The sequence below is a fragment of the Chiloscyllium plagiosum genome, unplaced genomic scaffold (genome assembly GCF_037043375.1).
Source record: "Chiloscyllium plagiosum isolate Xiang-an unplaced genomic scaffold, Cpla_swu_hap1 HiC_scaffold_52, whole genome shotgun sequence".
Classification (NCBI taxonomy): Eukaryota; Metazoa; Chordata; class Chondrichthyes; order Orectolobiformes; family Hemiscylliidae; genus Chiloscyllium; species Chiloscyllium plagiosum.
Genome location: NW_028270190.1, coordinates 2,656,543 through 2,673,414, shown reverse-complemented (window position 1 = coordinate 2,673,414; position 16,872 = coordinate 2,656,543). Strand labels below are relative to the sequence as shown.

Sequence of the window (16,872 nt, the reverse complement as noted above, 5' to 3'; positions counted from 1 at the left end):
AGGAGAGCAGTCAATTTTGCAAGATTGTGCTGGTTTAGTGCATCTTTAAAAGCTCGAGGTCAGAGAGGACTTAGAGGAGGGTGCAGTGAGTACTTCTACTAATGAAACTGCTGCAGTCCACTCACTTAAATAAACTATGGTTGGGAGGTCGGACTGTGGTGGGTGTGCTTGGAGTGAAAAAAAAACCTTCATGTAATTAGTATTATTGAAAGGGAATAATTAATAAGCTTAATTTCAGCACAACCATGTAATAAAATATCAATTGTCACAGTAGCACTGAGCCAGCTCATCGCCTCCCATGTCACCTCACCACAAGCAGCAGAGCATCTTGGGGGCAATTAAACCTCCCCATAAAAGAAAATTCATCTTCTCCACATTCTAGCTGACATCACCTCCACTCCCACAACCATTAATTAATTCCCTTGTAGATCCAAATTCTGTCAAACTCATTCTCAATAACGATTGAGCAACTGCTGCTCTGTGTGGAAAAGAATTACAAAGAGAAATTATGTTCAATGAAGATAGAGACTGCCCCAACAGTTCACCCAGGACTGGTGTCAGTGTCCCATGAATCAAAACTCATTTGTCCTACATCAATTTATTGAGTTACAGGTGCAAAAATATGATCTGATTTCAACCATTACAATTTCACCACAGCAGTGCAGAGTCTATTCAAATTGGCATCCTGTGTTTTAATTTAAACCTCAGATGGCCAGGTTCCCTCAGCAGAATCCCTTTCATTGTCTCTCCTGTGTTCTTGATACTCACATGGACCACAAATATGCAAGGCAATTTCTTTTTATTCACAGGATATGGACATGACTGGCCAGGAATCCAGTGACCCAGGTAATGTTCTAAGAACTGGGTTCAAATCCTAACATGGCAGATGATGGAATCAGAATTTAGTAAAATCCTGGAATGGAAAGTTTAATGAGGACCATGAAACCATTATTTCTTATTAGGAAAAATAAAACCACCAGTTTCATTGACGTCCATGGAAGAAAACTCATCTTATCCGCATGTGACTTCAGACGCACAGCAATGTGGTTCACTCTTAATTACACACTGAGCAATTAGGGTTGGACAAAAATTCTAGCCTGGCCAGCCAACCCGTTATCCATTGTATCTGCAAATGGGGTAAGACACCAAATATCAAACAAGTTGTGAATCCCTAAAAGTAAAGCAATGCTCCAGTAATAGACACCATCACCAGTGAAGGCTCACTGAGCCTGCATTGGCTTCTGAAACAAAACTAAACATTTTCGGAAAAGCTCGGCAAGTCTGGCAGCATTTGTTGAGAGAAATCAGTGTTGACAATTCGGATAGAGTGACCCATCGTCACAACTGATTTCCCTCCACAGATGCTGCCAGACTTGCTGCACTTTTCTGGCAACTTCTATTTTTGTTGTGGTTCTGTTCGCCAAGCTGGGAATTTTTGTTGCAAACGTTTCGTCCCCTATCTAGGTGACATCCTCAGTGCTTGGGAGCCTCCTGTGAAGCGCTTCTGTGGTGTTTCCTCCGGCATTTATAGTGGCCTGTCCCTGCCGCTTCCGGTTGTCAGTTTCAGCTGTCCGCTGTAGAGGCCGGTATATTGGGTCCAGGTCGATGTGTTTGTTGATGGAGTTTGTGGATGAGTGCCATGCTTCTAGGAATTCCCTGGCTGTTCTTTGTTTGGCTTGCCCGATAATGGTAGTGTTGTCCCAGTCGAATTCATGTTGCTTGTCGTCTGCGTGTGTGGCTACTAAGGATAGCTGGTCGTGGCGAGTTGGTGTTCATGGATGCGGATCGTTAGCTGTCTTCCCGTTTGTCCTATATAGTGTTTTGTGCAGTCCTTGCATGGGATTTTGTACACTACATTAGTTTTGCTCATGCTGGGTATCGGGTCCTTCGTTCTGGTGAGTTGTTGTCTGAGGGTGGCTGTTGGTTTGTGTGCTGTTATAAATCCTAGTGGTCGCAGTAGTCTGGCTGTCAGTTCTGAAATGCTCCTGACGTATGGTAGTGTGGCTAGTCCTTTGGGTTGCGGCATGTCCTCGTTCCATTGTCTTTCTCTTAGGCATCTGTTGATGAAATTGCGCGGGTATCCGTTTTTGGCGAATACCTTGTACAGGTGTTCCTCTTCCTCTTTTTGCAGTTCTTGTGTGCTGCAGTGTGTTGTGGCTCTTTTGAATAGTGTCTTGATGCAACTTCGTTTGTGTGTGTTGGGGTGGTTGCTTTCATAGTTCAGGACTTGGTCTGTGTGTGTGGCTTTCCTGTGTACCCTTGTGGTGAATTCTCCGTTCGGTGTTCTCTGTACCATCACGTCTAGGAATGGGAGTTGGTTATCCTTTTCTTCTTCTCTCGTGAATCGGATTCCTGTGAGTGTGGTGTTGATGATCCGGTGTGTTTTCTCTATTTCTGTGTTTTTAATGATTGCAAAGGTGTCATCAACATATCTGACTAGAGTTTGGGTTGGATTTGTGGTAAGACTGTTTGTTCTAACCTTTGCATTACTGCTTCTGCGATGAGTCCAGAGATCGGTGAGCCCATGGGTGTTCCGTTGATTTGTTCGTATATCTGGTTGTTGAATGTGAAGTGTGTTGTGAGGCACAAAAAACTTCTATTTTTGTTTCTTATTTACAGCATCCACAGTTCTTAGTTTTTATTCTGCACTGTTGTCTGATTGTCACTGGCATGTTGTCTTTTACAACCAGTTCCTGTATTAGGAACACACATGGTGTGACACAGAAAGAAATGTGACAATCCTTCGACAAAATGTGTGATCAGAATGTTTTGTTTTAATATCTGGTTCTCATTCATGCTTGGATTCTGCCATTTCCAGACACTATACTATCACTGATGGAATATTCTCTTCAAAAGAAAAAGCAATACTGCAAATACTTCAACATAATGCAACAGAGTGAGGAGATCATCCTAACAAAGTAGGAACATTCTGTCACTCTGAGAATTAACTCCCAGCAAAGTCCTGCAATTTACTCTAGCGGATACATTGGCTTGTGCAGTTACCCAGGAAGCTGGGGTTTTGTGCTCAATGTTCCATTCTCAAGCTTATCCTTTATTTTTCTCTCTCCCTGGAGCTGCTTGATTGTGGAGTCCAATTCGAGGAATATCCAAGACAAAGCTGTCACTCTGAGTGAATCCAGAGAGTGGATGTTATTGGCAGAGGAGTCCATCTCAGGTGAGAGGCACAGTCCCCTTTCACTCCGACACAGATTCACAGGGCACTACTGCCTCACAGTGGTGGTTAGCACTACTGCCTCACAGTGCCAGAGACCCAGGTTCAATTCCCACCTCAGGGAATTTTCTGTGTGGAGTTTGCACATTCTCCCCGTGTCTGCGTGGGTTTCCTCCGAGTGCTCCGGTTTCCTCCCACAGTCCAAAAATGTGCAGGTTAGGTGAATTGGCTATGCTAAATTGCCCGTAGTGTTAGGCGAAGGGGTAAATGTAGGGGAATAGGTCTGGGTGGGTTGCTCTTCAGAGGATCGATGTGGACTTGTTGGGCCGAAGGACCTGTTTCCACTACTGTAAGTAATCTAAACCTTCCAGCAGGCTTACTGGGTAAGGTACTGAGCAGGAACCTGGAGTAATGTACCCTACAGACGCACAAATATTGAGCGTAACTGTCACTGTTCCATTGCAGTCCAGACAGAGTCCCACTCTGGTGTCTTCATGCCAATGCATGTCCCCAGCAGGTCACAATGAGGCAAAGATATCCTGTAGAAACCACACCGAGTCCGGGCCCCTGAGTCTCATGACTCTATGACTGGGCCTCTGACCTCACAATGAGAGATGGCCCTCCCTTAGCTCGAGTGGAGACTGGGAAATGGTCAATAGAATTTCAACCTTGAACACAGCCAGTTGAAGGAAGTGGGGGTAGGGTGCAGAATCAGCAAAAAATATTCAAATGACAACAGTAGTGATGCTCATAACTTCCAAGATTCACACAGTCCCTCTCAGTCTGGATCGGAGCGACTTCCCATTTGGAGTGAACTCCATTTCCCCACAATCTGAAACACATTGAAGATTAAACAGAAACTAAAGAGATGGAAACACGGTGTAAATAATGGAGAGACTGGGGTTAGTGCTCAATAATAAATATAGAAACATATTGAGCCTAATCTATATTGAATTTCTAATACTAAAGCAGCTCATAAACACTCACTTGATCCATTGCAGACTCTGCAGTTTGTACACAGTGGAACAATAAGGGGACAGAATTGTTGGTTAAGATGTTTAATGAGATGGACAACTCCATCAGTGACTGGTTTGTACTGAAAGCAAGGGCAAGTTTCTCAGCACAAAGCTCTGAGAAGGCAGTAGAACATACCCTAGGGGGGACAAAGAAAGAACAAGAACTAAAGTTTATTAAACAGCAGTATTTCTGACACAGACGTAACTGTAAAATATGGGATATTCTGTTCCAGTAAACTGAAGACAGGAAGCAGGTGGAATGTTCCTAGGTCCTGAATGACATAGATGACAATGATAAGCCTGGGAGCATCCCATCAGAACTCAAGCAGTGCCTTCCCTGAAATCAAGAGCAATAAATCACAATTCCCAATTGAGCTTTTCTCTGTTTTCAGTCATGGGAATTGGCATCGCTGGCTGGGCCAGCATTTATTGCTCATTCCCAGTTGTCACCTTCAAAACACGGGGATGAGCTTTTTGAATCGCAGTGATATTTCTAACTCAGGATGGTGAGTGGTTTAGAGTGGAATTTTCAAGGGTGGTGCTCCTATGTATCTGCTGCACTTGTCCTTCTAGATGGAAGTGGTCACGGATTGAGAGGTACTGTCAAAGGATCTTTGATGAACTTCTGCAGCGCAACTTGTAGATAATACGCACTGCTGCTACTGAGCATCGATGATGGAGGGACTGGGGATGCATGCAGATGTGGTGTCAATCAAGTGCACAAGGACATAGAAACATGTACTAGGATTTATATTTACCTCTTAGTCCCATTTACAGAACAAATTGCTTTAGTTCTCCAACCTCAAAATGTTAATTCAAATATTAACTCATCTTGATTTTAAGTGCAGAAAATGTCTGCATTACCAACAGTAAAAAACTTAGAATTGTCATTACTGAGGGCCAAGTCAAAGTAAGGAAGGTTACATTAATACTTTCCTTAAATCTCATCAGATTGAATTCAAAGGAATATTTCAATTTTCTTGATTATTCTGTGCATAGTGAAGATAATCAGTTCTAAAATTAAGTAGACAGCATAAAATATTTTCAGAACTTAGTGTATCCATTAACTTAGAATACATGGGATAAAAGCATTCCCATTGGTGAAAGAATAGAGAACCAGAAAGTATTTATTTCAGGTAAGTGGTAGAAGAAGCAATGGCAACATATGGAAATTATTTTTGGCATTAAATGGTTAGAATCTGGAATGTTCTGCCTGTGGGTGTGGTAAGGTCGGTACAAATCAGGCATTCAAGACAGCAAAGGATTATTTTCGTAAAAGCAAAATGCGTAAATTGACAGCGAGAAGGAAGACAAATAAAACTTTGCAGGTGTTTGTGAGGAAAGCTGGCACAGTTTGAATGGCATTCTTTCTTGCAGTAATCTCTCAATGGTTTTATTAGTAACAGGTTCAATGATGCAAATGATGTGGCTCAAATATTAATCTACAATTGTACCACCCAGTTGTTATGAATGAATGCCCAGTACTTCTCTCTCTCTCCCCTCTCCCCCCAATATTATCTATGTTTTTCAGTTTGGTGTCAATTTATTACTGATTGGATCAGTTTATTACTGATTAGCTTCAGAAATGTTAGTGACTGATTTGTAGTGACAGCAGAAACAAGATCATGAGCACCAGAATTTGAGAGGCCAGCATTTGTCAGGCTTGGGTTTAGAGATGGAGAGAGAGAAAAGAAATGGAAAATTGAAATTAAAGTGAAGCAGACATGAAATCTGTCATGAGCGCTCCGGTACGAATAAAAGTGTTCATTTTGGAAGGGAAGCAATAGATCAGTATTATTTAAATAGGAAAAAGCTGCAACACAAAAACTGAGAGGAGCTTGTGCAGGAAACACAAAGCTAGCAGACAGGGTGCAGTAGATAATGTTAATGGAATGTTTGATCTAATTTCAAGTTGGTTGACGTACAAGATTCAGGAAGTCTTACTGCAGCTGCACAAGATGCTGATGAGACTACATTGGGAGAACTGTGAGCAGCTTTGCTTCCTTTCAGGAAAGATTTCATTTCATTGAATGCAGTTCAGAGAAGATTCACTTGGATGACTTGTAGTATGGGGAGATTGTCTTATGAACAAAGGTTTAACAGGCTGGGACACTACTTACTGCAATTTAGAAAAATGAGAGGTCATCTCATTGAAACAAATGGGATTCTTAACGGGCCTGACAGGGTGAATACTGAAAGGACGTTTCCCCTCATGGGAAAATCTAGAACCAGAGGACAGTCTTAAATTGGCGCCCCTTTATTCTAAGGCAGAGATGAGGAGAAATTTCCTCTCTGAGGAATTCTTTGGAATTCCATGCCATAGGGAGCTGTGGGGGCAGAATCATTGAGTCATCCAGCATGGAAACAGACCCTTCAGTCCTACCAGTCCATGCCAAACATAATCCCAGACTAAACTAGCCCCACCTGCATGCTCCTGGCCCACATCCCTCCAAACATTTCCTATTCATCTACCCATCCAAATGTCTTTAAAACATTGCAATTGTACCCACATCCACCACTTCCTCAGGAAATTCATTCTACATGTAAACCACCCTCTGTGGAAAAAAAGTTGCTCTTAAGTCTTCATAAAATCTCTCTTCTCCCTGAAAAATATGCACCCGAGTCTCAAAATCCCCCATCCTCGGTAAAAAAAACTACAGATTAACTCATTATCTTATAAATTTCTGTCAGGTCTCTTCTCAACCTCCTATGATCCAGTGGAAAAAAATTCCAGCCTTTCTTTATAACTGAAGCCTTCCATACTCGGCAAAATCCTAGTAAATCTCTTCTGAATCATCTCCAGCTTAATAATATTTTTCCTATAACTGGGCGAGCATAAACGGACACAGCATTCCAGCAGAGGCCTCACCAATATTCTGCACAACTTTAACATGACTTCTGAACCCCTCTACTCAAAAGGCTGAGCAACGAAGGCAAGCATGCCAAACGCATTTCTAAACACCCTATGTATGATGCAAACTTCAATGATGCAGTCGGGGAATCAAGGATTATGAAGAAAGGGCAGAAAAGTGGAAATGTCGGATCAGCCATGATCCTATTGAATGGCAAAGGAGGCTAAAGGAGCTGAATGGCCTGTTACTACTTATGGACTTACGTCTTAATGATGTACAATGTATAACATTTTACAACACTATCACTGACCATAATAATGTACAGTGTTCCTTTAATGTGGAATATTTAAAATATTTTAATTACTGTCACTGACATGAATACTATGGAATTTATTAACACACTGATAATAGCAACATGCTAATTATTGTTAATGTGTAATAGAACTATTAATGTACAAAATCATTATTATTATTGACAATTTTGCTGATAAGAATTGTCGCACTGTTTAATGCCACTACTACTTCTGCTGGTTAAGTACTTTCTTTCAAATTACACAATCACTAACACAAATAGTGGACAGCTTAATTAATAAGTCATTACAAGGTCTAACAATAATGCACTGTTGTTAATGAAATAACTACTGTCAGTCGTCATCACACTGTGCCAGATATTCATTTCTTATAATCACGCAATCTGGTACTTACCTCAGAATCTACATTTTACAGTTTGGAATCCCCAGAGCTACAAACAGTTGTTCTACTCGCAAATGACCCAATTTATCATCACTTTGGGCCAGGTCCATCACTGATCAATGTGCCATGAGAGCAGAGATGAGATCCTAGGTCCCAGAATCTGTCATGGACACCAATAATGCTAGAAATTGGATCAAACAAGGGAAATAATGGAAAGCAGAAAAGATAGCATGTGTAAAATTCAGTATGGCCAAGGATACTGCAGCTATGTACAGTCTTTACAGAACAATGTTACTGATAGAAGTATATTTGTACGATTATCAATTCTAACAAAAGTGCACCTTATTTAACAATACCAATACCATGCCATTTTTATTAATTGCAATGTACCGAATTTATCATTCTCACTGAGTACTGTGAATAAAGTATTGTTGATATTAAGAAATCCAGTGCTTTTTAATTGTTGCTGATACAGTACATTGTCAGACAATGTCAAACACAATGCCACAAAGTCTGGTACTTCCTGCAGCGTGTGTATTTTACAGTTTGTATTCCTCAGTCACATACAGTCCTTTCACTGGTACAGACACAGAATACAGGAGATTGCCCAATTCTTCTGTACCATGCACAGCCGGATTTTAGGTTCAATCAATTCAGAGTTTGATTACTGGGTAGGCCTGGAAAAGCTGGCAAATATGATGCCATCTGTTTTACCTCTCCACTCTTGTCCAATTTCACATCCACTGTTTGCTATTAATGTCATTCCTGATATGCTTAAACTTGCACACATTTTATTAAGTGTACATTGTCAGACATCTAGCCATTATAAACATCTCACATTCTTCTACTTACTCCAGTCCCTGTATTCTGCAGTTTGGTTTCCTCTCAATCACAGATGTAATTTTATTCCTGAATCTCCTGGGTCATTACTCTGGAGACTAAACAAAGGTAGCGAGAAACATATACAGTCAAACCAAAATATATGCAAAGTTTGTGTCTTGAGTATTACAGGAAACACAAAAAAGTCAAATTGTTAGGTTCTTTGAAGTAAAAATACAATTCAACAGGACAAATTGGAAGGTTCTACTGCAATTAATAAATGGCAAGTAACAATGAGATTTGACTAAAGACCCATCACTGGAGCTATCCCTCACCCAATTTCACTTTCAATGAAATTTCAAGTTCCCAAGTCAATGGAACAGAGAAACAAGAACAAAGTGGACTGGCTGTCAATTCACTATCACTGGTCTTATGCTGTGGTGAAGTCTGATATCACTCAGAATGACAGAAGTGCACAAGTGCAGGAAGAGACCATTTGGCCCATTGTGCCTGCACTGCCTTCTCTATGAGCATCATTACTAGTGTTAATCGCCTGCTTTTCTCCCCCCATATCATTGCACATCATTTCTAGCCAAATGATCATCAAATGCCTTGTTGAATGCCTCGATTGAACCTGCCTCCACCACATACCCAGATATACAATCCATACATCAACTATTTGCTAAGTGACGATGTTTTACCTTACTTCACCTTTACTTCTTTTGCAAATGACCTCTTTTGTCAATTATTAAATACTTGGATCTTCTGCAAAGCAACAATCATTGGAGAGCCAACTGCTCAAACGTTTCCATTCCCAGATGTTATTTGGTATTTCTAGGAGTGTTGTTTAAGCCTGGCTTCTCCAGAAGTGAGAAGTCTAGCATCCCTTGGATATCTTTGTTGATATGCTGTAGGCTCAAGGGAAGCAGAAGACAACTCATTTTGGCACGTGTGTCTGAATGTCTGCCTGAATGAACAACTGAATCAGCGAATGAGTGAATGGACTACAACAGCTCAAAAATGCAGAACCCTCCTGAGGGCAGCTAGGGATGGATGATAAATGCTCAAATCTTGTGAGTGAGTTCATAAAAGGGCAAGGTGGGCATGTGGGTGAGGTAAGTGACTACAGTGGTAGGTTAAGAGGGTGGTGGATGCAGAGGGTGGCAGGTTCCTGAGGTTAGTCAAAATTAGTCAGTTTGGGTCAGGAGATAGTCAGTTCAAGGGCTTGTCAAGATTGATGAAGGGATGCAGTCAGACTGAGAGTAAGTTTTGTGTGTTTGTGTTAAAGTTCACTCACATTCTTGTCCATGTTGACCTTTCTCTAACTGGTGTAAAGCTCAGTTAAAAGGAGCAGAATAAAATTATCAGTGCTTGGGATCTTCCCTGAGAAGGACCCATCAATCCCTTTCCCTTTCAGCTTCCTTCAACCATCTCTTGTGAGTCCCAGAGCCCTATTTGGACTTGATTCATTTCAGCTCATTGACACAATCAACTGTTAAACAACAGTTCTGATCTGGAAATGAAAAAAATATCACTGTTCCTGCTGCTAGCCCATGTGCTGTTGTAAGGGGTGTTTGTGTAGGTGCTGGGTATAAACACTGGAGCATCCCCGCTTAAATAGTGTTGGTGTAGGACGCACTGGTGTTGCTGCCTGTGTGTATTTGTTTTTGTTCCAGTCTTACTCAGCTACCTTGCTATAGCCAGTACTTTCATTACTGTCTTTTCACCATCCCCTTCAATCAGCTGGATATGGAGTAAATTCTTTGACCTATTTTCAGTTTCCACAAATGCCCTTTATTTGGTGGACCTTCTGTGGTCCATTTCTCCTGTCTTCACTTTCTCCTATTCCATTTCAGACAATTGCCTCCTTGTCAATTGCATGTATAAGCTCACAGACTCCGATACCTATCATGCTCCCCACCCCATCGCCATTTCCTTGTCCTGTTGATACTACTGTCCATGCTAGTGCTTCAGAAATAGTGCTCAGCCCCTTCCTTACACCGATCTCTTTGTTAGTATGGTCAATAGCCAAGGAGGTTAGCTGAGATTACAAAGGGATCATGATCAATTGGGAAAATAGGCTGAGAAGTGGCAGATGGAGTTTATTGCATTTTTGTACAACAAGGGCAGGATTTAATCAGTTAATGGTGGAGCTCTGGGTAGTGTTTCGAGAAGAGACCGAGAGATTGGGGGTGAGGAGGTGGAATGCGTGGGCAATTTTTTCCAGAGAGGGTGGTTTGTATGCAGAATGAACAGCCAGAGGAAGCTATCTGGACAGATATGTGAATCGGAAAGGTTCAGAGGAATATAAACCAATTGTAGACAAATCGGACTAGTTTACTTTGGGAAACCTGGTCAGCGAGGATCAGTTAGAAAGAAGATCTGTTGTTTCCATGTTGCATGACTCCATGATTCCAAGATTTGGGGGCAATGGAGTGTTCATGCCATGACTGTGAAGTCAGTTTTACAATCTGACAGGAGTTAAGACTCGGCTTCATCCTATCTTTTTCCTGGAGAACTCATCAAGTCAATGCGTCAGAACTGGCAAAACCTTTCTGCTCTATCCCAGAGTTACAGGTTTCTACAGAGAGTCGCGTGTAGAAGGGAAATTGCCCATTAACAAATTCAAAATTCATGGATAATTCACACCAAAGTCCATGCTTCAGATCTTCCAAAAGATCCCAACATTCATCTTAGCTCATAAGATCTATACAAATGTACCGTCACTTATAAAACCTCTCAATCCCCCTCAGTTCACTCTAAATCCCTTATCAGAAATACTCTCCAAGATATTAATGATCACGACCGCAAAATTTGCTCTATTTCTGTTTCTTCTTTCATTCCAATCTCTGTTAAAATGCGACAACATAACCCTCCCGCCAGGCAGTTCTGGCGACCCTGCTACAGGAAGGATATTACTTAACTAGAGAAGATTTAGAAAGGATTTAAGAACCAGCATAGCATTACCTCAATACTTGGCATTCAGGAGCCAGATATTGGAATCCTTCAGAATTGTCTTGTACGTTGAGGTGGTTAATTGTGTCATAGAATTCACTATCCACCAGGAGACAGCCTCAATCCATCAAGCTCATTTTCACTGCAGATCTTCAAATGTCCCTGGGATCTGGGATCAGGCTTTGTGAGAGGGCAGCGACAAAGTCTTGGCTGGCGAGGTGTGGGAATGTGTAAACCAGACAGTGCACAGAATCATCTCTCTCCAGTAGTTCCATTAGGAACCCAGACAGGAACTTCATTCCTGAACACAACCTTCCTCTTCAGAATCCTGTGAAAGCCATCTCACCAAGCTCAGTAACATAACACGGGGGTCTTCACTCTCTCAGCCATGGCTTTTCACAATGTTGTAACTATAGTAAGAATATAGTTGGGTGATGATCTTGGGAAGTTGCTGCAGTTTCCTGTCTTGTTATGTGAAAAAGGGATTCAGTAACAGATCGAGGATCCAGTAGTACGAAACGTTGTAGACCATGGTACATAGGATCTTGTTCCCCTTCACTTGTTTGAAAACAGCTGCTGCCATCATCTGATCTTTAAAAAGCCTGTTGAAATATTCATCCCGCTCATCACCAACAAATCGCAGGATTTCAGCCCAGACACTGATCAGCTATTTCCAATAAATGGGACAGCTGGCCAGGAGCACTGAACATCCCGGGAGCAGCTTGTGCTGGATTAGAGTGTACACAATGTCAGAAACTGTCACACCAGCATTCAGGATCAGAGCACATGAACTGAGGGTCTACTTTTCAGACCATCAGAAAAATCGATACTGTCTTTGATTTCTTCCAAACCATCAAATATATAAAGCAATCCCTCTGGGTTCTTCCAGACCTCTCCCATATCATTCCCAAAGTAAGGATACTGTTCCAGCATTCCTGAGTGAATACCATTCAAATCCCGAAATTTAAAAAGGAAAACAGATTAAAATTCTGGGGTATATTTTCCCAGTGGTCCAATCACAGTCTTTTCTACCATTGTTGTTTTTCCAGTCCCTGGGTCCACAATCACTACCGTACTCCCAGATGTGGAAGTTCTCTGGGGAGGAAAAAACTGTTCTGGAACAACTGATCAGTTGTATTTTTTCTAGTTCTCTCCAGGGATGTTTCTCTTTCCACTCTTCACGGACTCAGACTCTTACCAGACGTTCATCTTCTCTAAATGTCCAATCTCGTACATTAGCGATTAGCATTAACTCAGCATATTGATCAACCAGCTGGAAACTGGTTTCTTCGGATGGTGTTCACACAGCTTTTCAGTTTGTACCTGGAGTATCTCCTTGTGTTTTTACTGAATACCTTCAGCTAGAACAGAGAGATAGCAGTTCTCAATGTTAGCTATATTATCATTACAGCAATTTCCAAATACCATTTCATGATTTTGGCAATTACTATTGAATAAATTGGTGCAGCTTTTATTTTCAGCTTCAATAAACCTGTGAGCAGCAACTGAATCGGTTAAGGATCAAGAACTGTTTCAACAATCAGCTGATTTCATTCTGTACTCAACATGAAAAGTTCAATGTTGGTGCTACTTTCCCTTGGATCTTTAATAAGAACCACCCACCCCATATTCCAGTTATCTCATTGTAAATCGACACATTGTCCTGACAATGCCATTGCAAATACAAGCAAGAAGCCAATTGGTTCTCCACGCTGTGCCGCTATTTAATAAGATCATATTGAAAGAGTCATTCTCAGGTTGTCAAGCTGTGACCAGAAGGATGAGTGATTGGGGCCCTGTTCTGGGGACTGATTGTAATATTTCCAAGTTTGCAGATGACATTAAATTTAGTGAGATTACAAATATTGAGGAAAGTGCCAAAAGGCTTCAGGTAGACTTAAATAGGCCGAGTGAATACAGAAGAGCATGGGAGATGGAAGAGAATGTGAATAAGTACAAGGTTGGAGGCCTGACAATGCAGACCATTTCTTAAAATTGGGAAAGTTTGAAAATATTGAGGTCGAGAAGGACCAAGATATTCCTGTTCACAAGGTACTGAACGTTAGCATGTCACTGCAGAAAACAATTCAGAAGGCAAATTAGGTGTTAGCTGTTGGTTTCCTTTGTAGAGGTGAGATCTCACCTGGAGTATTGTGTGCACTCTGGTCCTCCTGCCTATTTACCTAAGAAGGAGTATAGGGATGTTCACTAAACTGATTGCTGGGTTGGTGGGACCGTCCTATAAATTAGCGATTGAGGAGACTGGGCATGTTTTCTCTGAAGATTAGAAGAATCAACTATGTTACAATGCTCTTAAAGAGATAGACAGATTAGATGTAGAAAGCATCCACCATCTACAAGGCACAAGTCAGGAATGTTATGAAATAATCTCCAACTTGCCTGGATGAGCAACACTGAAAAAGTTTGACATGTGACAGGTCAAATCAGTTTCACATGTTGCATCCCATCCACCACCTTCAAAATTCACTCCCTTCACAACCAACACTGAATGGCAGTAGCGTGCACCATTGACAAGAAACACTGCAATAACTCATCTAGGCTCCTTAGACAGCACCTTCCAAACCTCTAACCTCTGTCATCGTGAAGGACAAGGGCATCAAATGTATGGAACCATCTGCAAGATTCCCTCCAAGTCATCCACCATGAAGGCTTGGAAGGAATTTTCTGTCACTTCACTGTTGCTCAGTCAAATTAGTGCTTGGCGACCAGGAGCAGTTCTCACCAAACAGCTGCTTTCTTTAGAGGCCAAGAAGATGGGGAAACACCAAGCGGAAGAGGGACCCAACACTTGAAGAGAAGACTGTTGCCACAAGCTACACACCCGCACCATATGCTTGTAAACCACTCTCAACTGACACAGATCATACATTTTTCCTCTCTATGTATCATTACTAAACAGTACCTTTGCCATGAATGTAAGAAGTTAACTGAAAAGGAGTTACCAGTGCTCAATCGCTTACTCCGGCTCCTAATCTTTCCTCTCACCAACAGCATACACTCCTATTCCTATGTTTCTATATACATCCAATCTCTAACCCTATTGAGGTGCCCTCCATCTCTTCAGTGACACAGGAAAACCACAGCACCATATCAACAGCTGTCCTTCAGATGGCTGGTGCATGTACATGGAGAGTCACACTCAACCACTCACTACCTCGCAGCCTCCCCCTGCTCGCCAAATCTCAGCTTCTTGCCTTCACCTCCCCAGGTGGCCTCCTGGCCCACACTCACCTCTCATTGCTCCGCAGCCTCAAGCACTGCTGCACCTCACGTCCAAATCCCAGCCTGACGTAAAGTAGGGAGGTTCAAAGAGGCTTGATGCTTTTCCAGTCTGAGGCCTTTTCTCTCCCACAGTTGCTGTTGCTGCTGCTGCTGCTACTGGGCTCACGGGTGAGAAATTGCCCGAGTGAAAGAGCAACTCCTTGCAAAATCATTCATCTGTATTTGGAATGACTAATAGACGCTGTTTAGAATGCCTTGGAAATGGACAGAATGAGAAATAAGCAATGCCGTCCTTGGGTCTATTGGTGCAGAGGGAAGTGTCTCTACAGCTGGGACAGAAGTCCACATTTATTCCAGTCATTGGGCCATTTGATAGACAAGTTTATTCTAAATGGCCACGTCCTTTCGTCATCCTGCTGAGCACCTAGCCAATTGCCTCGTACGATGTCAACTTTTTGCTTAAGTTCAGCAGCCTTTTTCAAGATGAGAAAACATTTTTTCATTCTCAGAAAATACCTGTGTCTATTCCCATTATTGTTGAAGATATCTAATTTTCTCTCTTGCTCAAACCTTCAGCCATGGCAGCGTTACACCTTCCCAAATGATGATGCCCTGAAATAAAAAAATTGAAAGGTTTTTGAAAATATTAAATTACCTATTCAACTTTCCTTCATGTCAGTGCAACTACAGTTAGCTCGAGAATTGAATGGGAACTATAGACCAGTGAGCCTGTCATGAGTCGTGGACAAGTTGTTGGGGGGAGTCCTGAGTATTTAGATGTATTGTATTTGGAAAAGCAAGGACTGATTAGGGATAGTTAACTTGGCTTTGTGTGTGCGAAATACAGTCTGACTAACTTGATTGAGTTTTGTTGAAGAATCACAGAGCATTGATAAAGGAACAGTGGTGCACATGATCTTTGGACGTCAGTAAGATGTTCAACAAAGTTCCTCATGGTGGACTGGTTAGCAAGGATAGATCACACTGAATAGAAGGAGAATTATTTGGATACAGAACTAGCTTGAAGGTAGAAGACAAAGGGCGGTGATGGAGAATTGATTGTCAGACTGGAGGCCTGTGACCGATGGCGAGCCACAAGGATCAGTGCTGGATCCACTGTTTGTCATCATTTATACAAGTGACTTGGATGTGAACATGGAAGGTATGGTTCTTAACTTTGCAAACACCACCAAAATTGGAGGAGCAGTGAACAGCAAAGATGGTTACCTTAGAGTATGGGCCATTGGGCCAAGGGGTGGAGTTTAATTTAGATAAATGTGAGGTGCTGCATTTTGGAAAGGCAAATCAGGATGGGTCTTAATAACACTTAATGGTAAGTCTTGCTGAACAAAGAGACCTTGGAGTGCAGGTTCATAGTTCCTTGAAAGTGGAGTCACAGCTCGATAGGAAGTGAGGAAGGACGAGTTGAACTGAGGGGTCCGTTTTCATGTATATATCATGCAACAAAGATGTTGAAATACAGGGAGTTATGTTTCCCCTCCACCCCCACCCAGGTCACACACTGTCTGATCTCAGAATCTCAGTACACGGAAACAGATCCAACTTATCCATTCCAACCAGATTTCCTGAACTGGAGGTCATACAATAGAATCCCAACAACGTGGAAACAAGGTGATTCTATCCAACAAGTCCACACCGATTCTCCAAAGAGCATCCGACCCAGACTCACCCATCTACCATATTCGCACTTCATATGGCCAATTCATCTGACCTACGCATTCCTGAAGTAGTCGTATTTACTCACAGTTGGCCTGTATCCTGCTAATCTTTCCTATCCCTGTCCAAATCTCTTTTAAATCTTGTAACTGTACCCACTTCCACTGGCAGCTCATTTGATATTCACACCACCATCTGTCTGAAAAGATCTCTCATCAGGTCTCTTTGAAATCTTTCCCCTCTCAACTTGAACTAATGTCTTTGGATCCCCTAAGTGAGGGAAAAGACTTTGGATATGCCCCTCATGATTTGGTAAACCTCCATAAGGTCACCCCTGAGCCTCCAACATTTCAGGTTTAAAGAAAAACCCAGCCTATTCACTTTCACCTTATAACTTAAACCTTCTAATCTCTGTGACATCCTTGTAATTCTTTTTTGCATGCTT

General features: G+C 41.9%; 2 long non-coding RNA genes across 4 annotated transcripts in view; one reads left to right on the top strand and one right to left on the bottom strand.

Moving 5' to 3' along the window:
* The window catches only part of LOC148134744 (uncharacterized), a 46,140-nt gene extending 38,250 nt beyond the window's left edge, over positions 1–7,890 (top strand). The window contains exons 3-4 of one of the 2 annotated variants that reach the window (XR_015755610.1): positions 3,075–3,175; positions 7,767–7,890. This is a non-coding gene — a long non-coding RNA (uncharacterized LOC148134744). Of the gene's footprint in view, positions 1–3,074; positions 3,176–6,879; positions 7,527–7,766 lie in introns of those variants that run through there. The other variant, XR_015755612.1, reaches the window with a different exon arrangement.
* LOC148134743 (uncharacterized) lies at positions 634–15,067 on the bottom strand. Of its 2 annotated transcripts, XR_015755608.1 has the most exons (6): positions 14,760–15,067; positions 11,520–12,868; positions 8,586–8,671; positions 7,746–7,914; positions 4,160–4,325; positions 634–4,004 (listed from the first exon to the last, which is right to left on the bottom strand). It is a non-coding gene; the product is annotated as an uncharacterized LOC148134743 (long non-coding RNA). The 2 variants fall into 2 exon arrangements; XR_015755607.1 differs by lacking the exon at positions 4,160–4,325.
* Positions 15,068–16,872: the final 1,805 nt, after the last annotated feature.